Source organism: Rhinopithecus roxellana, chromosome 2, assembly GCF_007565055.1.
Source record: "Rhinopithecus roxellana isolate Shanxi Qingling chromosome 2, ASM756505v1, whole genome shotgun sequence".
NCBI lineage: Eukaryota > Metazoa > Chordata > Mammalia > Primates > Cercopithecidae > Rhinopithecus > Rhinopithecus roxellana.
The window spans coordinates 14,944,132-14,968,013 of NC_044550.1; the positions used below are offsets into that span (position 1 = coordinate 14,944,132).

The following is a 23,882-nucleotide window of genomic DNA, read 5'->3' on the forward strand; positions in this document are numbered from 1 at the left end:
GGGGCAGGGTCCGGAGCCCAGCAGAGGAGGAGCCGGGGCCTAGTCGGCGCTATACCGGCGTCACTAGGGCAAAGAAAGGCAAGGGGGGAGGGGGAAGCAGAAGACTCCGGGCGGACGCCGGGCTGCTTTTGGTTTCTGCCCAAAGGTGCGGCCGGGTAAGGGAAGGAAATAAAGGAAGGGAGGCTTGATGTGTCTTGCTGTCCTCGCAGCGAGCTATTCTGTGTCGCCCCTGACGCCACCGTACACTCACTCCGCCTTCCAGCGCGCTCCCGCGCGCGCCCGCCCAGCCACCTCCACCACGCGCCCGTGCTGTCCCTGAGGCTCCGGCTTAGGCGCGAGGACGCGCCCATTCCCCCTCCTCCTCCAGCAGGAGAGGCCGCGGCTTCTCCAGCCTTCCCACCCTACCCCACCGCACCCAATAGGCTGGCCGCTCAAGCCGCCCAGGGCCCACACTACCCCTCTTACCCGGCCGGCCACTGGGCCGGCCTCCCTTCCCTGCCCTAGCCGTCCACACCCACGCGTACAGAGGGGCCGGGGCCTCCCTCAAGCTGCGGCCTCGGCCTCCTCCCCGCGCGGCAGCTGGTGCCTCCCCGGCCCTACGGGGCTCACGCGCACGACACAGCCACAAGATGTCCGCTCTGACGGAACTACTGCCAGCTGCCACGCTCCGCCCCTCCCCCCTCCTCCTGCCTCTTCACCGCCGCGGATCAGTCCGCCAACGCCGCCGTCGCAAGCACAGGACCGATGTGAGGCCGAAGCCAGACGGCTTGCTTCCCACGTCCGGGACCGAGTGAATACGTGCCAAGCCCTTTTCCTTCTCCTTCTCGGAACAGCACCTTCTTACTAAACAGATCGGAGATTGGACCAGGAGGGCGGGGGAGGGAGGCGGATCATGGGCTGGGGGAGGGTAGACGAGTGGCGGAAACCCTTAGGCTCAGAGAAGCATCGAGAACCGGAAGGAGACCATGGGAGGAAGGTAAAAGAAGCTGCCGCTGCGCGATCCAGCCCCACGCCCCTCCCCACAGCGTCCCCCAGTTTCCTCACTTGGTATTGAGGAGACGACTCTCGCGAGAACTTCGTGGCTGGCTAACCGAAGCGGTAGCTCTGCAATGACTTAAGAGCAGTTTTGTGCGCTCTTCTTGACGGGGTTCCGCCCCCAAAATGTACAAGATCTCGCGAGACGCAGTAAGGCACCGGCTCGAACTGGGGCGGGCCACTGCCAGGAAAGCACCGCCCCTGAATGCTTATATCGGTGGTTGGAAGAGGAAATGGAATTCCCCGGACTGGTAAGAGCGCTCGCAGACACAGCCCTCTCTCACGCGCCCAATCAGGAGTGTGTGGTGGGAGGTGCCAAGGATTAATTACCAGATACCTTTAGTCTAGGTTGGGCCGGGATTTTGAGGTTTCCGGTGGAGCAGGTGAGCAGTATTTACTCGCCTGCTTTCCTGGGCTGGTTATTCTATGGGAGTAGGCGCCCCTCAAGATGGGAATAGTAGTTTTAAATAGACCCAGGTTGGCCGCTCATCAGCGCTCCCACGTGCTGAAGTCTAGTGTATCTCTGACACTGAAGGAGCAGTACGGAGAAGAGCAGGGATTGGGCTGAGTCAGGCTCAATTGAGTGGATGGGGCTAGGGCAGAGTGTGTTGGGGCAGGGTTTTCACTCGTCTCCGTAATCAGTCGCAGCCATCCGCCAAGGTGTAGATGTGGGAACAAGCTTAAATTCTCAACCTTTAGCTTCTGTTGCTGTGTTTCAGTTCTTGAGGCAGAAAGTGTTGAGACTAATTAAGAAATTAGTTAGAGTTTAGAGTCATAAAAACAATACAATACTTCCTGAAATATCCAAGTTGGGAGGTGGGATTTACATGAATAGGACTGGCCTGTTTTAGTCAAGGGTTTAAAGTATAGAGAGGGCAGTTATGCTCTCTAGTGTATCCTTCAGGCAAAAGAAAGACCTTAATTTTTATGAGGAATTTAAAGGTGGGTAAACACTGACCAGCTTAAGGTTTTCTAATATTCCTTAATGACCCCAGTTACCGAAGTGGAGATCTTCAATCACATGGAAAAATAAGCTTGTTTTAAAAATACACTTAATTTGAAAACTGTTGCGTAAAGTTTTACCTAATAAAAACACGTCAACAATGATGAATATAAGTGGTCTAATGTATACTGTTCAAGTGGTTATGTAGTGTCACTGGTGAAGCACTGCTTCTCAAACTAACGTCCATAGGAACCACCTGGGGTTTTGTTGAAAATGTGGCTTTGATTTGGTAGGGCAGAGGTGGAGCCTGAGAGCCTACATTTCTAACTAGCGCCCAGGTGATACAGATTTTTCTAGTCTGAACCACCCCGTGAGTAGCAAAGCACTGAAGTGCTTACCTCATGGCCTAACTGCTCTTGAGGCTCACCTCTGGCCCCTCCCTCCTCCCTGAATAATCTATGTTTTCTCTCCTAGCTAGCCAAATATACTAAAAGCACAGGACTAGGCATGAAGGTGGAGGGAGGAACCCAGATTTGTTATTGCTTCCCATTTGTTTGATACTGGCCTGGTTATTTTCTGACCCCGTTTCTTCACCGCTAAAGTAAGTAATAATAACTATCCCTTTCTCATAGAGTGATTGTGGGGTTTAAGTGTCATAATATATGTGAAAGGACACTGTAGACTCTACAGTGTTGTATAAATGTCAGTTATTAAAGTAACCAGAGAGACATTAACTGGCCATAGGGTGAAACAAATGTATAGTAGTAGTAATGGCCACGCCTAGTAATCCCAGCACTTTGGGAGGCTGAGACGGGTGGATCATATGAGGTCAGGAGTTCGATACCAGCCTGGCCAACATGGTGAAACCCCATCTCTACTAAAAATATAAAAATTAGCTGGGTGTGGTGGCAGGCGCCTGTAATCCCAGCAGCTCGGGAGGCTGAGGCGGGAGAATCGCTTGAGCCTGGAAGGCGGAGGTTGCGGTGGGCGGGGATCACACCACTGCACTCCAGTCTGGACGACAGAGTGAGACCCTGTCTCAAAAAAAAATATTCCTAATATATATGGAGTTCTAGAGTATCCATGCTCATAAAGGCAATGGATTGTGTAATCACAAACTCATTTTTGTTAGGCACTAAATAAAGTAAATTCATTGGTTGATTGGGCTTTCTGTTTATACATGTTTGTATTTCCATTAGTGGACTTACACTTCTGCTCATGTTTTGCCATGGTTAAAATCAAAAGAAACAGCCTAGAAGCATTTTGATGCCTTAGGATAAAACAGGCTAAGATTAAGTCAAATTTTTAAACATTATTCACATACCTGTTGTTACAAAGAGCCCACTTTACAGTGGCAAATAAAGTTAAAACATTTTGATTCATTTAACTTACTTGAATTACCATCGTAGAAATGTCCTCATTTGAAACAAGAAAGGAAAATAATCATGTTTTCTATATTGCAATCGGAAATATGCTAAAAAGAAAAAAATTCGGGCTGTAAATACTGAAAGAAAAATTTACATTTAGAAATTAATAGGCCGGGCGCGGTGGCTCAAGCCTGTAATCCCAGCACTTTGGGAGGCCGAGGCGGGTGGATCACGAGGTCAGGAGATCGAGACCATCCTGGCTAACACGGTGAAACCCCGTCTCTACTAAAAAAATACAAAAAACTAGCCGGGCGAGGTGGCGGGCGCCTGTAGTCCCAGCTACTCGGGAGGCTGAGGCAGGAGAATGGCATAAACCCGGGAGGCGGAGTTTGCAGTGAGCTGAGATCTGGCCACTGCACTCCAGCCTGGGTGACAGAGCGAGACTCCTTCTCAAAAAAAAAAAAAAAAAAAAAGAAATTAATAAAGGTACAAAAATGTTGAAAATTTAAATAACTAAAAATAATCCCTTCCTTAATACTATTTTGAAGTCCTAAAAACTTTGTAAATATAGTAGATTAGATTATCTTGCATGAATTGACATAAAACATGAGAAAATACAAAGGATCAAGAAAATTAAAGCTGGGCTGCTGGCTCACGCCTGTAATCCCAGCAGTTTGTGAGGCCAAGGTGGAATGATCACTGGAGCCCAGGAGTTTGAGACCAGCCTGGATAACATAGGGTGACCTGATCTCTACAAAAATAATGAAAAAATTAGCCTAGCTTGGTGGTACACGCCTAGGGTCCCAGCGATTTGGAAGGCTGAGGTGGGAGGATTGCCTGAGCCTGGGAGGTTGAGGCTGCAGTGAGCTGTGATTGTGCCACTACACTCAAGCCTGGTGACAGAGTGAGACCCTGTCTCAGAGAAAATTACTAGTAAATGGGCAATTAATCTACTAATTTGAATAATGGTGGTGTGCCAGGGTCTTAATATTACATGAATTTTTCAGTGAGGCCACATTATTATAATAACTTGAGTAAGGGGTTAATTAGAATGTACCGATGCATATAATTATATAATTAACATAAATTATATATATTTATGTTAATATTGTATCTATGTTTTCATGTATCTTTAACTTTGTTACAGAATATTATAACTTGCTAAAGACACTGGCTCTAGTACAGTGTATACCATTTTATTAGTTTAATTAAATTGTAAATGTTATGGTCCAGATTTTATATTCAGAATGCTCATTTACATATTCTGCCTGGACCAAGTAATTTGGAGCCCAGGTCAACCACATGTTATTTTACATTGCTTGCACAAAATTCAAATTAATTTCTATATTTACCAATTCAGAACCTCATTAAGTCAGATTAATATGGTTTAAGAAACTGTACTTTATTTCATGCTAAGAATATCATTTTGGCCTTAATAAGGTTTTTGGCATGTAATGAACCATGCACAAATCTTTGAGATAAAAATAGAGCATTTTTCCACACAAAAATTTATATATATACACAAATGTTCAGAGTAGGGCTATTCTACTTTTTAGTAGAAACAACTCAAATGTCCATTAGCTGATGAATGGATAAAGAAGATGTGATATATTTGTATAATGGAATATTATTATTATTATTATAAGGAACAAAGTACTAATACATGTTACAAAATGTATCTTGAGGCCGGGCGCGGTGGCTCAAGCCTGTAATCCCAGCACTTTGGGAGGCCGAGACGGGCGGATCACGAGGTCAGGAGATCGAGACCATCCTGGTTAACATGGTGAAACCCCGTCTCTACTAAAAAATACAAAAAACTAGCCGGGCGTGGTGGTGGGCGCCTGTAGTCCCAGCTACTCGGGAGGCTGAGGCAGGAGAAGGGCGTGAACCCGGGAGGCGGAGCTTGCAGTGAGCTGAGATCTGGCCACTGCACTCCAGCCGAGGCCACAGAGCGAGACTCCGTCTCAAAAAAAAAAAAAAAAAAAATGTATCTTGAAGCCTTAAAACATTCTGTCAAGTGAAAGAGCCAGACACAAAAGGCCACATACTGTTTGACTCTATTTATATGAAATGACCAGAATAGTGCATTCTGTCTTCCAAAAAGTTTGTTTACTTACAAATACAGGTAAAAAGAAAAAAAAAAAAAGAAAAAAAATCTTTGTAAGACTGCTTTTGGTGTAGGGTGAGGCATGATAAAGAGATTGCCATTCAGTTTGTCAATCAGTGATACTTAGGTCTGAACAGGCAAGTGGGAGTCTTTCAGGTTTCGGACAAAGAATGTTAATGTGGTAGAGATCTGTTGATAGACTCACTCCTATTTTTCTATTTATGTAAAAAACATCGAATTACTATTATGTGCTAGACACAAGATACATAAACAAAAGACACAGATGTCACCTATAAGAAAGTCTTCTGAGGAGACCAGTAAGCATCAGACAACATCATAGAGTGGGTTCAGTGACATAAATGTGTGCACAGAGCACTATTAATGTACTGAACTCAGCTGGGGGTGGTCAGGGAAAGTTTCTCTGAGGAAGAGAGTTGTATTAAATGAAAAAAAGGGAGCAAGGCAAAGTTGGAAAAAAAAAAATTGTGAGGGAAGCTCCTAGGCAGGGGAAACAGCATGCAAAGTCTCAGAGTTGACTTGCTAAGTTTTTGAAACTAAAAAAACTTTGGCTGCAGTATTGGGAGGTTGAGGTGGCGGGGGGAGCGGAAAGGAGAGAATGAGAAGACAGAAAAGATGAGGGGACAAGACAGATTTGAAAGACATGACTGGAGATCTTGAGGGCCTTTTATTCCGAAGGGGATGGGATGGGATGGAGGAATTGAATTTTTAACAAAAATGGCTTGATCAGATTTTGATGGCAAAAAGATTACTGTGATAGCAGTGTTGAAGCATGTGCCCAAAGTATGTATTGGGATGGAGACTAGAGGCAAGAAAAACAGGATGTCAGTGAAATAATCCAGAAGAAATGTAAGAAAGATCTGAAATAGTTGCACTAATAAGAGATAGTACAGGAAATAAATTTAGTTTATTTACTGGGTCGAACTTGCCTAAAAAATATTTCGGGAGGGATTCTCAGTACAGGAAGTAAATTTAGTTTATTTACTGGGTCAAGCTTGCCTAAAAAATATTTTGGGGGGATTCTCCCTCCAGTTACTTTTATTAGAATGTTACAATAAAATCAAGCCAGGCACAGTGGCTTATGTATGTAATTCCAGCACTTTGGGAGGCCAAAGCGGGAGGATTGCTTGAGTCCAAGAGTTTGAGATCAGCCTGGCCTGTGCAACATGATGAAACTGTGTCTCTACAAAAAAATGAGGCGTAGTGGCATGCGCCTGTGTTCCCAGCTACTCTGGAAGCTGAGGTGGTAGGATCCCTTGAGCCCCGAAGATCAAGGCTCCAGTGAGCCATGATCGCACCATTGCACTCTAGCCTCGGTGAAAGTGAGACCCTGTCTCAAAAAAAAAAAAAAAAGTTTATAGAAAAAAAAACCGAAATGTGATATTTTAATACAATAACTTGAAACATAATAGTATGAACTTCCTATGTTTTTAGCTCTTAAAGAACTATGAAACTAAAGTTTACAGTGGAAACACATGCTACAATTTTTTTTGCAAATCAAATTTCCTCTTGAAACTCAAATATAGGACTAACCGCCACATTTCATTTCTTTTAAATTTGGCCATGTCTGTACTAACTGCTGTGATCTGTGTCTCAGTTCTCTTACCACTTTACTAGAACCTTTGGGAGACTTTTGTTCATTCGTTGACTGATATCATTTTGTTTTCATGTGGCCAGAAAAAAGAATTTATTATCTATTTCTGTTCCATCTGCCTAAGACAAAATACTGTTATGTGTTGCCAACAAGATCATAAACCTAAATAAAACACAGGCTCTAAAATCACATGGTAGTACTTAGTATAAGTGGGAATCAAGGTGACTGGGACTGGGCTTACAGTAATTATAGATTACTAAAATCACAAAATGGAAAAAACTTCATGTAGAGAATTCAAAGAATTTAGTTTAATGTAGATAGAGATTATAAAAATCCTTTTGTCACATACCTAAAGTGGAATTTGTTAAGTTTGACCTTGTGACTTTCAAGTCAAGAAATGCTAGGCAGGTAGAACAGATAAATTAATAAACCTGATTCTGACATGGAAGTAAAAGGGCTTTAAAGAGGTTAGAAGCATTTTAAGGTTTATTCCCATTCTGGAACTCAGGACATAATTTCTTATAGAAAAGTAGTTGTGCCTGCAGGTCAGTTCACAAAAGGCTTTAAACCCCATCCTGCCTTTATATATTACACTTATGAGAAAATGCTCCATAGAATTCCAAATTGATACAGGAGGACCGACCTACCCCTCTGCCCATCAGAATTCCTGTGGCTCAGGGCAAGTACTGAAGCCAAATAGGAAGAATTGACTGAGGGTAAAATCACATTTTGAGTGGTTGGATGAAAGCTTTGGAAAGTTGGAGAATGGTGGTCAAGGAATCTGTACATTTAGCCTTCTTGAGTGGCACTGTATGTTTTGGGTTAGTGCTGGGTTACCTTTTCTTTTTTAGTGCCAAATCCATTAATTTACATTCCTCTCCACTGCCATTATCAATTGCTTCCTAACAGAAACCAGTAAACTTTCTTTCCCCTCCTTTTCTATGGAGAAGAGCAGTTTCACAAGATTCAACTTTTCTTATACTTTTGTTCCTAAAATAAATATATACCCTGTTAAGTTTCCATAAGGGTTTTTATTTCTGCAAGTATGACTTTAGTGTTTATATATGATTATAAGCAAGCAGCTAGCAGGGAAACCATGGGTAAAGGGTTAAAAAACTCATTTGATCCTAGTTTCCCTCCCACCACCACTTCAGCCCCCAGCCCCTATCTAACAAATTAGACCCAATAGAAAAAGTCACAAGATTGAGGGTCGGGTGTGGTGGTGCATAGATGTAATCCCAGCACTTTCGGAGGCCAAGGCAGGGTGGATTGCTTAAACCCAGGAGTTATAGACCATCTTAGGCAACATGGCAAAACCCGTCTGTACAGAAAATAAAAAATCAGCACGGTGTGGTGTGCACCAGTAGTCCCAGATACTAGGGAGGCTGAGGTGGGAGGATTACTTGAGCCCAGGAGGTCAAGGTTGCAGTGACCTGTGATCAGGCCACCGCACTCGAGCCTGGATGACAGAGTGAGACCCTGTCCAAAACAAAATGAAACAAAAAAACCGAAGATTCAACTTTTTTTTTTTTGTCTTGTCTCTTGTTTGTTTTGAAACAGGGTCTCTCCATTACCCAAGTTGGAGTGTAGTAGCACCATCCTGGCTCACTGAAGCCTCTGCCTCCAGGGCTCAAGCAGTCCTCCCACCTCAGCTTCCCAAGTAGCTGAGACTACAGGCATATGCCACTAGGCCCGGCTAATTTTTGAACTTGCCTACTCAGATTCTTTCTCCTTTTCCATGCATCTCTAATCCCCACTCTCTCAGGATACCCTGATGGCTCTGCGGGTATCCTTAGTGTTCACTTATCACAGTCTGCAGAATCAGCATTCTAACAAATATAAAATATCTTAAATTACAATGAGGAAACTTCATTATGAGTAATAGTAACATGTAAAACAAATACAATCAGCCCTCCAGATCTGTGAGTTGCACATCCATGGATTCAACCAACCGCGGATCCAAAATACACGTTTTTAATTGCATATTTTCTGAACATACATACTTTTTTCTTGTTACTGTTCCCTAAACAATACAGTATATTTACAGAGTGTTTATATTGTACTAAGTATTATAAGCAATCTAAGGAGGATGTGTATAAGTTATATGCAAATATTATGGCATTTTATATCATGGATTTAAGCATCCTTGGATTTTGGTATCTGGGAGTGGTTCTGGAAACAATCCCTAATGGATACTGGAGGATGACTATAATATGAAGTATATTAGGGATAAACATATAAAGACAGGCACTCAGAGGAAGAGAATCTGGCTTACCAGCAGACATGTAATAAAAACATGAGAATTTCAGTTGCCTGACATCTCAATGTAAGCCAGATATGTGCTTGTTAGCTGCCCAAAGAACCTATTTCAGTTTAACCCTGAAAGAAAGGAACTGTTGTCTAGCCATAAAGCAGTTACCTTTTCCTCATTCTACCAGTCAGACCACAGCTACATTGTTATATTTTTAACAGCTTTATTGAAATATAATTGACATACAATAAATTATACATACCCAAATAAACAGTTTGTTAAGCTGACATACATATATACCCATGAAGCTCACCAAAATCAAGATAATGAACTTTATCACAAGTTTCCTTACGCTCTTTTATAAATCCTTTCTCTTGTTCTTCCCCCACCCCTGTCTTCTTATCCACAGGACACCTCTGATCTGTTTTCTGTCATGGTAGATTAGTTTGTATTTTCTAGAACTTTATTGAAGTTGAATCACAATACACCTTGTCTGCCTTTTTTCACTTAGCATAATTATTTTGAGACATATATTGTCTCTCAGTAGCTCATTCTCTTTTATTGCTAAATAATGTTCCATTGTATGTATTTGCCACAATTTATCCATTCACCAGTCAGTGGACTTTTGGTTTGTTTCCAGTTTTTTTGGGGGGGGGGGACTGAGTCTTATTGTCACCCAGGCTGGAGTGCAGTGGCACAATCTTGGCTTACTGTAACCTCCACTTCCCGGGTTCAAGTGATTCTCCTCTCTCAGCCTCCCAAGTAGCTGGGACTATAGGCGCCCGCCTCCATGTCGGCTATTTTTTTTATTTTTTAGTAGAGATGGGGTTTCACCATGTTGGCCAGGCTGGTCTCGAACTCCTGACCTCAGGTTATCCGCTCGGCTCGGCCTCCTCAAGTGCTGGGATTACAGGAGTGAGGCACTCCACCCAGCCTGTTCAAATTTTTGTCTTATTACACATAGGGCTACTATGAACATTCTGTATAAGTGTTTATATGGGCATATGTTTTAATTTCTCTTGAGTAAGTAGCTTAGGAGTGGAATAGCTAGATCATATGGTAGATATGTGTTTAACTTTTTAAGAAACTGCCAAACTGCTTTCCCAAGTGTTTTTACCACTTTATGGTCCCACAAGCTATATATGAGTGTTCCAATTTCTCCTGACTCGTAGGGTTGGTCTTTTCAATTTTGGCCGTTGTAATAGGTGTGTAGTGGTATTTCATTGTCATTTTAATTTGCATTTTCCTAGTGACTAATGATATTGGCATCTTTTCATGTGCTTCTTTGTCATCCACATATCTTCTTTGCTGAAATGTCTGTTTTTTTCTCATTGTTTATTGTATTCCTTTTGCCAGTATTTATTTACAGGTGACACATATGGGAGTGGCCTTAAATTTTTTTTAACTAATAAAGTCATAACAAGGTAACATATACCTGAAGGAATATGAAAAAGCATGACAAACTTTACGAGATAGCAAAATTTAAGGTTTCACTATATAAATCTGAGTATTAGGTCAATTTTTTTTGTGTGTGGGTTTTTGGGTGAAACCTGCTAGACAGCTTCTAAAAGAACAGTCACACTATATCTATTTTTTAAATTATTAGCTAGCAGAACCACCTCAACCCATATTGACTAGTCCCTAAGTGACCTCCACAATTAAGAGTATAGGCAGTAGTGTGATAGAACTGGCTTGGAACAGCTTACAAGGGTCAATTTAAAAATTTTAGGAATTCTGCAGGCTCACTGTTAAACACAGCCATTATTAAAAATTAATTAGAGAAACTGACAATTGTATTAAAATCTATTAAATAAAGCTCAATAATAAATACTCAAAACTCACTTCCTAGTTTATTCTACTACAGACATACCTCATTTTATTGAACTTCATGGATATGGTGTATTTTACAAATTGCAAGTTTGTGGCAGCCCATATTGAGCAAATTTGTGTTGCCATTTTTCCAACAGCATGTGCTTACTTTGTTAGTATGTTTTAGCAATAAAGTATTTTTTAGTTAAAGTATGTACAGGCCAGGTGCAATGGGTCGTGCCTGTAATCCCAGCATTTTGGGAGGCTGAGGTGGGAGGATCGCTTGGGTCCAGGAGTTTGAGACAGGCTTAGGCAACACAGTGATCCTGTCTCTACAAAGAATTTTTCGGCAGGGCGCAGTGGCTCACACCTGTAATGCCAGCACTTTGGGAGGCTGAGGGAGGCAGATCACAAGGTCAGGAGATCAAGACCATCCTGACTAATACGTTGAAACCCCATCTGTACTAAAAATACAAAAAAATTAGCCAGGCGTGGTGGCGGGCGCCTATAGTCCCAGGTACTCGGGTGGCTGAGGCAGGAGAATGGCATGAACCTGGGAGGTGGAGCTTGCAGTGAGCCGAGATCGCAACACTGCACTCCAGCCTGGGCGACAGAGTGAGGCTCTATCTCAAAAAAAAAAAAATTTTTTTTTCTAAAATTTTCTATAATAGCTGTAGTCCCAGATATTTGGGAGGCTGAGGTGGGAGGATTGCTGGAACCTGGGAGGTTGAGGCTGCTGTGAGCCATGATCTTGCCACTGCACTCCAACCTGGTGACAGAGCAATAGTCTGTCTCAAAAAAAATGTTTCTACAGTCATGTTAGACATAATGCTATTGCACATTTAATATAGTGTAAACGTAACTTTCACATGCACTAGGAAATGGAAAAATTCACACGAACTAAATCCACAATATCTCTGAGGTATGCTATACCTTTAACTGTGTTCCGTGTTTTTGTGGCTATGTCTAGTGTATCTACATGGTGGAAGTATTACAGTTTGATAGTGTGCACCTCTTCCCAGCTCTGTGTTCAGTGATGTTCTTTGGCAACATGACACAGTACCACATAGGAGTACTTACCCCAGGGAAATGTGCAAACACCACAGATCAGATCTCTGCCTGCTGCTCCCTAATTCAGACTAGTTGTTAAACATTTTTTTACCAGCACCACTTGTGATGACATGACCCTTCAAGTTGACTGACTTCTGTCAGCAGTAATGAATAATCGAGGCATCAGTCAGATGGAGAGTTTACCTTTGTGAGACACTTAACTCTCAAAAAGAAATATTTCTGTTACAGAATAAAGCTTTAACACCTAGTTTTCTTGGTGTTCAACGTTTTCCTTACTTCCAAATTCTCTAAGGTAGAGAAAGGCAAAGTCTGACTACTGGATAAGGGGGGATACTAATACAGTAGTTCTGTGGTCTCAAGTAAAAGCATAAAATGTTCCATTTGAAGTAGAACTAGAAAGGATGCTAAACAAAACTGTGCTAGGCAAAAAAAAAAAAAAAAAGAGAGAGAGAAAAAGAAAAAAAGGGAAAGGCAAATAGCTCTATCTAACCAAAATTCTATTCATGTGAGGGAGCAAAAGACAATGCAAGAGGAGAGTTTTTTCTCATGCCCAAATCAGCTTTTTTTTTTTTTTTTTTTATACTTTAAGTTCTAGGGTACATGTGCATAACGTGCAGGTTTGTTACATATGTATACTTGTGCCATGTTGGTGTGCTGCACCCATCAACTCATCAGCACCCATCAACTCCTCATTTACATCAGGTATAACTCCGAATGCAATCCCTCTCCCCTCCCCCCTCCCCGTGATAGGCCCCGGTGTGTGATGTTCCCCTTCCTGAGTCCAAATGATCTCATTGCTCAGTTCCCACCTATGAGTGAGAACATGTGGTGTTTGGTTTTCTGATCTTGCAATACTTTGCTGAGAATGATGGTTTCCAGCTGCATCCATGTCCCTACAAAGGACACGAACTCATCCTTTTTTATGGCTGCATAGTATTCCATGGTGTGTATGTGCTACATTTTCTTAATCCAGTCTGTCACTGATGGACATTTGGGTTGATTCCAAGTCTTTGCTATTGTGAATAGTGTCGCAATAAACATACGTGTGCATGTGTCTTTATAGCAGCATGATTTATAATCCTTTGGGTATATACCCAGTAATGGGATGGCTGGGTCATATGGTACTCCTAGTTCTAGATCCCTGAGGAATCGCCATACTGTTTTCCATAATGTTGAACTAGTTTACAATCCCACCAACAGTGTAAAAGTGTTCCTATTTCTCCACGTCCTCTCCAGCACCTGTTGTTTCCTGACTTTTTAATGATTGCCATTCTTACTAGTGTGAGATGGTATCTCATTGTGGTTTTGATTTGCATTTCTCTGATGGCCAGTGATGATGAGCATTTTTTCATATGTCTGTTGGCTGTATGAATGTCTTCTTTTGAGAAATGTCTGTTCATATCCTTTGCCCACTTTTTGATGGGGTTTTTTTTTCTTGTAAATTTGTTTGACTTCTTTGTAGGTTCTGGATATTAGCCCTTTGTCAGATGAGCAGATTGCAAAAATTTTCTCCCATTCTGTAGGTTGCCTTTTCACTCTGATGGTAGTTTCTTTTGCTGTGCAGAAGCTCTTTAGTTTAATGAGATCCCATTTGTCAATTTTGGCTTTTGTTGCCGTTGCTTTTGGTGTTTTAGACATGAAGTCCTTGCCCATGCCTATGTCCTGAATGGTATTACCTAGGTTTTCTTCTAGGGTTTTTATGGTATTAGGTCTAACATTTAAGTCTCTAATCCATCTTGAATTAATTTTCTTGTAAGGAGTAAGGAAAGGATCCAGTTTCAGCTTTCTACTTATGGCTAGCCAATTTTCCCAGCACCATTTATTAAATAGGGAATCCTTTCCCCATTTCTTGTTTTCCTCAGGTTTATCAAAGACCAGATGGCTGTAGATGTGTGGTATTATTTCTGAGGACTCTGTTCTGTTCCATTGGTCTATATCTCTGTTTTGGTACCAGTATCATGCTGTTTTGGTTACTGTAGCCTTGTAGTATAGTTTGAAGTCAGGTAGCGTGATGCCTCCAGCTTTGTTCTTTTGACTTAGGATTGTCTTGGAAATGCGGGCTCTTTGTTGGTTCCATATGAACTTTAAAGCAGTTTTTTCCAATTCTGTGAAGAAACTCATTGGTAGCTTGATGGGGATGGCATTGAATCTATAAATAACCTTGGGCAGTATGGCCATTTTCACGATATTGAGTCTTCCTATCCATGAGTATGGTATATTCTTCCATTTGTTTGTGCCTCTTTTATTTCACTGAGCAGTGGTTTGTAGTTCTCCTTGAAGAGGTCCTTTACATCCCTTGTAAGTTGGATTCCTAGGTATTTTATTCTCTTTGAAGCAATTGTGAACGGAAGTTCATTCATGATTTGGCTCTCTGTTTGTCTGTTACTGGTGTATAAGAATGCTAGTGACTTTTGCACATTAATTTTGTATCCTGAGACTTTGCTGAAGTTGCTTATCAGCTTAAGGAGATTTTGGGCTGAGACAATGGGGTTTTCTAAATATACAATCATGTCATCTGCAAACAGGGACAATTTGACTTCTTCTTTTCCTAACTCAATACCCTTTATTTCTTTCTCTTGCCTGATTGCCCTAGCCAGAACTTCCAACACTGTGTTGAATAGGAGTGGTGAGAGAGGGCATCCCTGTCTTGTGCCAGCTTTCAAAGGGAATTTTTCCAGTTTTTGCCCATTCAGTATGTTATTGGCTGTGGGTTTGTCATAAATAGCCCTTATTATTTTGAGATACGTTCCATTAATACCGAATTTATTGAGCGTTTTTAGCATGAAGGGCTGTTGAATTTTGTCAAAGGCCTTTTCTGCATCTGTTGAGATAATCATGTGGTTTTTGTCTTTGGTTCTGTTTATATGCTGGATTACATTTATTGATTTGCGAATGTTGAACCAGCCTTGCATCCCAGGGATGAAACTCACTTGATCATGGTGGATAAGCTTTTTGATGTGCTGCTGGATCCGGTTTGCCAGTATTTTATTGAGGATTTTTGCATCGATGTTCATCAGGGATATTGGTCTAAAATTCTCTTTTTTTGTTGTGTCTCTGCCAGGCTTTGATATCAGGATGATGTTGGCCTCATAGAATGAGTTAGGGAGGATTCCCTCTTTTTCTATTGATTGGAATAGTTTCAGAAGGAATGGTACCAGCTCCTCCTTGTACCTCTGGTAGAATTCAGCTGTGAATCCATCTGGTCCTGGACTTTTTTTGGTTGGTAGGCTATTAATTATTGCCTCAACTTCAGAGCCTCCTATTGGTCTATTCAGGGATTCAGCTTCTTCCTGGTTTAGTCTTGGGAGAGTGTAAGTGTCCAGGAAATTATCCATTTCTTCCAGATTTTCTAGTTGATTTGCGTAGAGGTGTTTATAGTATTCTCTGATGGTAGTTTGTATTTCTGTGGGGTTGGTGGTGATACCCTCTTTATCATTTTTTATTGCGTCTATTTGATTCTTCTCTCTTTTCTTCTTTATTAGTCTTGCTAGCAGTCTATCAATTTTGTTGATCTTTTCAAAAAACCAACTCCTGGATTCAGTGATTTTTTTGGAGGGTTTTTTGTGTCTCTATCTCTTTCAGTTCTGCTCTGATCTTATTTCTTGTCTTCTGCTAGTTTTTGAATGTGTTTGCTCTTACTTCTCTAGTTCTTTTAATTGTGATGTTAGAGTGTCAATTTTAGATCTTTCCAGCTTTTTCTTGTGGGCATTTAGTGCTTTAAATTTCCCTCTACACACTGCTTCAAATGTGTCCCAGAGATTCTGGTATGTTGTATCTTTGTTCTCATTGTTTTCAAAGAACTTCTTTATTTCTGCCTTCATTTCGTTATGTACCCAGTAGTCATTCAGGAGCAGGTTATTCAGTTTCCATGTAGTTGAGTGGTTTTGATTGAGTTTCTTAGTCCTGAGTTCTAGTTTGATTGCACTGTGGTCTGAGAGACAGTTTGTTATAATTTCTGTTTTTGTACATTTGCTGAGGAGTGCTTTACTTCCAATTATGTGGTCAATTTTGGAATAAGTGTGATGTGGTGCTGAGAATAATGTATATTCTGTTGATTTGGGGTGGAGAGTTCTGTAGATGTCTATTAGGTCTGCTTGCTGCAGAGATGAGTTCAATTCCTGGATATCCTTGTGAACTTTCTGTCTCGTTGATCTGTCTAATGTTGACAGTGGGGTGTTGAAGTCTCCCATTATTATTTTATGGGACTCTAAGTCTCTTTGTAAGTCCCTAAGGACTTGCTTTATGAATCTAGGTGCTCCTGTATTGGGTGCATATATATTTAGGAGAGTTAGCTCTTCCTGTTGAATTGATCCCTTTACCATTATGTAATGGCCTTCTTTGTCAGACTAGTATTGCAACCCCTGCTTTTTTTTGTTCTCCATTTGCTTGGTAGATCTTCCTCCATCCCTTTATTTTGAGCCTATGTATGTCTCTGCATGTGAGATGGGTCTCCTGAATACAGCAGACTGATGGGTCTTGACTGTTTATCCAGTTTGCCAGTCTGTGTCTTTTTTGGACCATTTAGTCCATTTACATTTAAGGTTAATCTTGTTATGTGTGAACTTGATCCTGCCATTATGAATATTAACTGGTTATTTTGCTCGTTAGTTGATGCAGTTTCTTTCTAGCCTCGATGGTCTTTACATTTTGGCATGTTTTTGCAATGGCTGGTACCGGTTGTTCCTTTCCATGTTTAGTGCTTCCTTCAGGGTCTCTTGTAAGGCAGGCCTGGTGGTGACAAAATCTCTAAGCATTTGCTTATCTGTAAAGGATTTTATTTCTCCTTCACTTATGAAACTTAGTTTGGCTGGATATGAAATTCTGGGTTTAAAATTCTTTTCTTTAACAATGTTGAATATTGGCTCCCACTCTCTTCTGGCTTGTAGAGTTTCTGCCGAGAGATCTGCTGTTAGTCTGATGGGCTTCCCTTTGTGGGTAACCCGACCTTTCTCTCTGGCTGCCCTTAAGATTTTCTCCTTCATTTCAACTTTGGTGAATCTGACAATTATGTGCCTTGGAGTTGCTCTTCTCAAGGAGTATCTTTGTGGCGTTCTCTGTATTTCCTGAATTTGAATGTTGGCCTACCTACTAGGTTGGGGAAGTTCTCCTGGATGATATCCTGAAGAGTGTTTTCCAACTTGGTTCCATTTTCTCCCTCACTTTCAGGCACCCCAATCAGACGTAGATTTGGTTTTTTTTACATAATCCCATACTTCTTGCAGGCTTTGTTCATTTCTTTTTCTTCTTTTTTCTTTAGACTTCTTCTTGCTTCATTTCATTCATTTGATCCTCAATCGCTGATACTGTTTCTTCCAGTTGATCGAGTCGGTTACTGAAGCTTGTGCATTTGTCACGTATTTCTCGTGTCATGGTTTTCATCTCTGTCAGTTCGTTTATGGCCTTCTCTGCATTAATTCTTCTGGTTATCAATTCTTCTACTCTTTTTTCAAGATTTTTCGTTTCTTTGCGCTCGGTACATAATTCCTCCTTTAGCTCTGAGGAGTTTGATGGTCTGAAGCCTTCTTCTCTCATCTCGTCAAAGTCATTCTCCGTCCAGCTTTAATCCGTTGCTGGCGATGAGCTGTGTTCCTGTCTTCTGTGTCGCTCGCGCTGGGAGTTGGAGACTGGAGCTGTTCCTATTCGGCCATCTTGCTCCGCCCTTCCCAAAGCAGCTTTTTAATGGATGAAGCTCTTTTTGTCCAGAGTTACTGAAGCTTCTGGATGTTAGGAATTTAAGTTCCCAGACAGATTCAGTAAAATACTATAGCAGTCCAGAGAAAACCAAATAAACTTGCGGGGAGAGGGAGGGAAGGGAAATTCTTAGTATAAAAGATAAATCTACGCTAAGGTTGAATGGCTGTTACAATTAAATTTTTTAAAAACTGGCAGAAACTGACTAAGGATTTTATATGGAATAGAAACTGTCTTATACTTTAGGGTCTAAATGAAAGGCATATACATTTAAAATGTAAAAGAAAGAAAGGTATCATATCACTTTCTTCTTTCTTTTTTGAGACAGGGTCTCACTCTGTCACCTAGGCTGGAGTGCAGTGGCGCCATCATGGCTCACTGCAGCCTCAACCTCCCAGGCTCAAGTGATCCTCCCACCTCAGCCACCCCCACCAAGGAGTTGGGACTACAGGCGCTTGCCACCACACCCAGCTAATTTTTTTTTATCTTTTGTAGAAACAGGGTTTTGCCATATTGCCCAGGCTTGTTTTGAACTCCTGGGATCAAGCATTCTGCCCGCCTCAGCTTCCCAAAGTGCCACGATTACAGTGTGAGTTACCGCACCTGGCCTCATACGATTTTGAATAAGGCATTTGCTTTATGATTTACAAGGTACTAGTAGTAAAAACTGTTTAGAGTGATGCACATAAAGAAGAGTTCAGACATAAATGTAAGACCTGAAGCTATAAAACTACTAGAAGAAAACAGGAAAACCACTTCAGGACATTGGGTCTAGGCAAAGGTTTTATGGCTAAGACCTCAAAAGCACAAAAAGCAAACACAAAAATAGCCAAATTGGACTACATTAAACTAAAAAGCTCAGCAAAGAAAACAACAGAGTAAAGACATAACCTGTTGTATGGAAGAAAATATTTACAAACTATTAATCCAACAAGGGACTAATGTTGAGAATATACAAGAACTTAACAGTAAAGAAAAAAAACCCATTAAAAGTGGGCAAGGGATATGAATAAACATTTCTCAGAAGAAGACACAAATGCCCAATAAGTATATGAAAAATGCTTAATATCACTAATCATCAGAAAGATGTAAATGAAAACCACAATAAGGTATCACCTATGACAGAGTGGTTATTACTAAAAAGACAGAAAATAACAGATGCTGGTAAGGATGCAGAAGAAAATTCTTTTACACTGTCAGTGGGAATGTAAATTAGTACAGCCTCTATGGAAACATAGTATTTCCCAAAAAACTGAAAGAACTGCCATATGATCTGTCAATCCCACTATTGTGTAGTTATTCAAAGGAAAATCAGTTCAATGTAGCACTATTCACAGTAGCAAAGAACAGAATCAGCCTAAGTGTCCATCAACAGATGAATGGATAAAGAAAATGTGTTACCTATATTATACATGATGAATACTATTTGGCCATAAAAAAGAAGGAAATCATTTCCTCTGCAGAAACATGGAAGGTACTGGAGGTTATTGTGTTAAGTGAAATAAGCCAGGCACACAATGACAAATATCACATGTTCTTTCACTCATGTGGAAGCTAAACATGTTGATCTCATGGAGGCAGAGAGTAGAATGATGGTTGCCAGAAGCTGGGAAAGGTGTCTGGGTTGTGGGGGATGAAGAGAGGTTGGTGAATGGGTACAAACATACAGTGAGCTATGGAACAAAGGAATGTTTAACAGCAGAGTAGGGTAACTATAATTAGTAACAGTGAATGCTTTTTATATTTTAAAATAGCTAGAAGACTTGAAATGTTCCCAGCACTTAGAAATGAGAAATATTCGAGGTGATGTATACACAGTCAAGGTAACAAAATAGCTCATATACCTCATAAATATGTAAACTATTATATATCATTTTTTTTAAAAGTATAGCAGTTTGGTACAAAAATTAGCCAGGCATGGTGGCAGGCACCTGTAGTCCCAGCTACTTGGGAGGCTGAGGCAGGAGAATCGCTTGAACCCAAGAGGCAGAGGTTGCTGCAGTGAGCTGAGATCGTGCCACTGCACTCGAGTCTGGGTGACAGAACAAGACTCTTAAAAAAAAAAAAAAAGTATAGCAATTTGGTATTAAACTGGAAGGACCAAAGGAACTAACAAATAATCTTTAAACCAGTCAATGCCCTATGTAATTTGTTTACCAATAAATTGGACAGAACAGATGGAACTTTAGTGGATATAGGTGGTTTACTTTTAAATGAGGAGGGAATACAAATTTCCCAGGAGATAACCTCTTTCTCTAAGAACATAAAGTTTTATGGAGGAGATAGAATATTCTCATATGAAAAATACCTAAGAATATGTGAAACTAATACATGTAATAGGAAGCTATTACATATATTAAGAGTAACTTCGTTGTTCAGTTTTTAGTTACTGCTGAACATCTTGACAATTTAAATAAATCACTGTTTTTCCCTAACTTTGTCCAGATTTCCAAAACCCAGTTACTCTCCTAACCAGTCTACTTAAGTGAATATACTTTTCCAGTCACCAAGACTGAGATTCAGTATATTGGAGTCATCTTTATCTTTCACCCTTCCCTTTTCTTATAAGTGTCCCTTTCTACTTATTTAGGCCTTCAATGCATATTACACCTTAAATTGTATAAGTTTATACATTTTAAAAGATTTTCATCATTATATAATCACTCTGAGTTAAGCAGAAGTGATTAACATTTCATCACTCAAGTATTGAGGGCCTACAAGGTCACTACAAGGTGAGTGACATATAAATAAGGATGCAGAATCAGACAGGTTAAATGACTTGCCCAAGGTAACAGGATCAGTCATTATTACCAGTCCTATGATTCTAATGTAAACATTCTTCTCATTACACTATGATGCCTCTCAACTCATATTTGGTCCATTACTGTAAATTCGTAGTGGGCTTCTCTGCCTCTGCTTTTCCTTCTCCAGACTATCTTGCAGATCACCATTAAATTAAACACAGCTTTCATTATAATATAGCACAATAAATAACTTTTCAATCGTGTCCTCTTGTATAGAGGAGAAAAACTTTATCTCTGCTTTTATACAGGGTATCTCTTACTGAACTGTGATCCTCATATTCTTTGGAACATACCTTTACTTTTCTAGGAGTATGCCTTTGCTTTTAGCAGTGTTAAGCTTCTTTGAGGGACTCAAACCTACTTTGAGTCCCTAAGTAACAGTTATTGCCATAGACCTAGATATTTATGTACCAAGCATTATCTATAGACTACATATATGCACAACTACCTTGTGTATTGCCGTAGACCTAGATATTTATGTATCAAGCATTATCTATAGACTACATATATGCACAACAACTACCTTGTGTATTTTGACTGAGGGAGTAAAGTTTTTGATATTAAAAAAAAAAAAAAAAAAAAAGAGTCCTCTTTGCTGGGTGAGGTGCCTCATGCCTGTAAATGCAGTGCTTTGGGATGCCAAAGCAGGAGAATCACTTGAGGCCAGGAGTTTGAGACCAGCCTAGGCAACATAGTGAGACCCTGTTTCTACCAGAAAAAAACAAAACAAAACATAACAAAAAATGCCGGGCATGGTGGTTCAAGCCTGTAATCTCAGCTACTCAAGGAGGCTGAGTTGGGAGAATCAATTGAGGCCAGGATTTCAAAGCTGCAGTGGGCTATGATGAGGCCAGTACACTCCAGCCTGAGCAACAGAAAGTGTCTTAAAAAAAAAAAAAAAAAAAAAAAAACCCTCAAGTTTCACTTCTGATAATTAAGAACTCAGTGGTTTTGATCATACTTCTGCTGTGAACAACTAGAAAAGCTAGACCAAGACCAAACACCCACCCCTATTTAAAGGCACTTGTTAGTGACAAGTTGTATTTTCCATTGTCACAACAAAGAAGGCAAAACATGTGGCAGGCATCTTTAGATTTGGAGACAACAAAACACAGTACAATTGGGTAAGCTGTTCTCAGAGGCTTAACTATAACTATAAGACTACCAGTTTTGGCCAGGCGTGGTGGCTCACGCCTGTAATCCCAGCACTTTGGGAGGTCGAGGTGGGCGGATCACCTGAAGTCAGGAGTTCAAGGCCAGCCTGCCCAACGTGGTGAAATCCCGTCTCTACTAAAAATAAAAAAATAGCCGGAAGTGGTGGTGCATGCTTGTAATCCCAGCTACTCAGGAGGCTGAGGCAGGAGAAGCGCTTGAACCTGGGAGGCAGAGGTTGCAGCGAGCTGATACCTTGCCACTGCATTCCAGCGTGGGCAACAGAGTGAGACTCTGTCTCAAAAAAAATTACCAGTTTTGAGTGGGGTAGGGCTCAGACTTAGGCTTTATGATCCTGTACACCCAATGGTATTGGAAGTTAATGTAGGAGAGATGTTACATGAAGCCTCTGGCAAGTTTCAGTACAAGAATTACAACATAGACCTTAATTTAAGGTTTAGGAGTAAGACTGTATCTTCCTTAGCCATGGTTTTGATTCATTTTGTTTTTTCTTTGAAAAGCACTCCTTGATTTGCTACTGGTACCTGGAAGAGATGTAACACCCGACCATGGGACATCAAGTGACTGTGTGAATCAAACTGCCCATCATGAATTGTTGTTATTTAACTCAACCAAACTGTACAACTGGATGAGCACAGGAGCAGTGCACTACATATGGGACTGGAACCATGAATGAGCAGGTGACTCAGACTCCTATAGTACCTGCCTCTAATCCTTCAGCACTTGTCCCTCAACCCACATAAACTGTCATCACAAGGAGTTCCCTCTGATCAGTTAATGAAGAGAAAAAAGTATGGATATTGTGGATATCCTAACATCTCTCTGGCCATTGGACCCCTAGAAACCTGTGACAAGTCCTGGAAGTTTTTCAAGGTTCATCTTGCACCTTCTAGCATGCGTATGTCTTACCAAAGCATGTAGAATGCTGCCTACTTCTCATCAGTTTCATTTAATATAATTTCATTACTCTAATAAATCAGTGTGATGTTCTATGGAATAGCAAGACCATTAAGGTCCCTTCATACAATGTAGAGAACAGGAGAGTTGATGTAGCCTGAGACAAGACAGTAAGGACTTACTGTTGTTCCTCCTAAATGTAGTCTGTTTCTGATTCTCCTTATAATTAGAATTGGGGTGGGGGGACATTTCCAGATCAATATTAGTATCATGTCAACATGTATATTAATTTCTTCCAAAGAAGATACCACACCTAGAACAGCAACCATAATTGGCATCCCTACCTAATTAAAGTTTGCAGTCCACTGTCATTCTTCACTAGCCATCTGGTTTTTATACTTTCATTCTCTCTGATTCATCTGGTGGCCACAGGAAATTTAAATGGGAATGTGGTATGAATCACCATGGCAGCATGATGGCACTAATCTCTGCAATTTCTTTTGGTTTTTCTATTTTGCTTTTTATGTTTTATAGAAATGGAGTCTTGCCATGTTATATAGGCTGGTCTCAAACTCCTGGGGTCAAGTAATCCTCCTGCCTTGGCCTCCCTAAGTGCTGGCGTTACAGGCATGAGCCACTGTGCTTGGCCAATCTCTGCCATTTCTTCAGGGTATATCCCTGCTTTTCCTTTACTATCTTAATGAGGAGTGGTAGAAGGCAGACCTAAGCTGCTGTGTAGCACTTTCCATCATAATAGCAATCCCTCCATGGATCAGGAAACCAAAATAAAGATTGTTATTAAAAGATATATATCACTACTACACATCTAGGACTGGAGAAGTAACCACAGTATGGGTCCTTCTGGATCCACTGTCAGCCACAGCCAAGCCAAGATTCCATCACTTGACTTCCGTAGGTCCCCTATTCTGACTAGTCGTCCAGGGTAGAGTTTTTGGTTTCTAGTATTAGTACAAGTTAAGAGACAGTGCCTTAAGAATTCTAGCCAGCCTGGCCAAGATGCCGAAACCCCATCTCTACCAAAAATACAGAAAACTAGCTGGGAGTGGTGGTGCACGCCTGTAGTCCCAGCTATTCGGGAGGCAGAGGTTGCAGTGAGCTGAG

The 23,882-nt window shown here is 41.0% G+C and overlaps 1 protein-coding gene and 1 long non-coding RNA gene across 4 annotated transcripts in view; one reads left to right on the plus strand and one right to left on the minus strand.

Moving 5' to 3' along the window:
• UBE2D3 (ubiquitin conjugating enzyme E2 D3) overlaps positions 1–1,275 on the minus strand; it is a 34,278-nt gene extending 33,003 nt beyond the window's left edge. The window contains exon 1 of one of the 3 annotated variants that reach the window (XM_010363327.2): positions 1,045–1,275. The gene's annotated coding sequence lies outside the window, so the exon portion shown is untranslated. Of the gene's footprint in view, positions 1–524 lie in introns of all 3 variants that reach the window. The other 2 variants (XM_010363328.2, XM_010363326.2) reach the window with 2 other exon arrangements.
• Positions 1,186–23,882, plus strand: LOC115892789. The gene is made up of 3 exons (XR_004052705.1): positions 1,186–1,286; positions 2,453–2,579; positions 22,364–23,882. It is a non-coding gene; the product is annotated as an uncharacterized LOC115892789 (long non-coding RNA).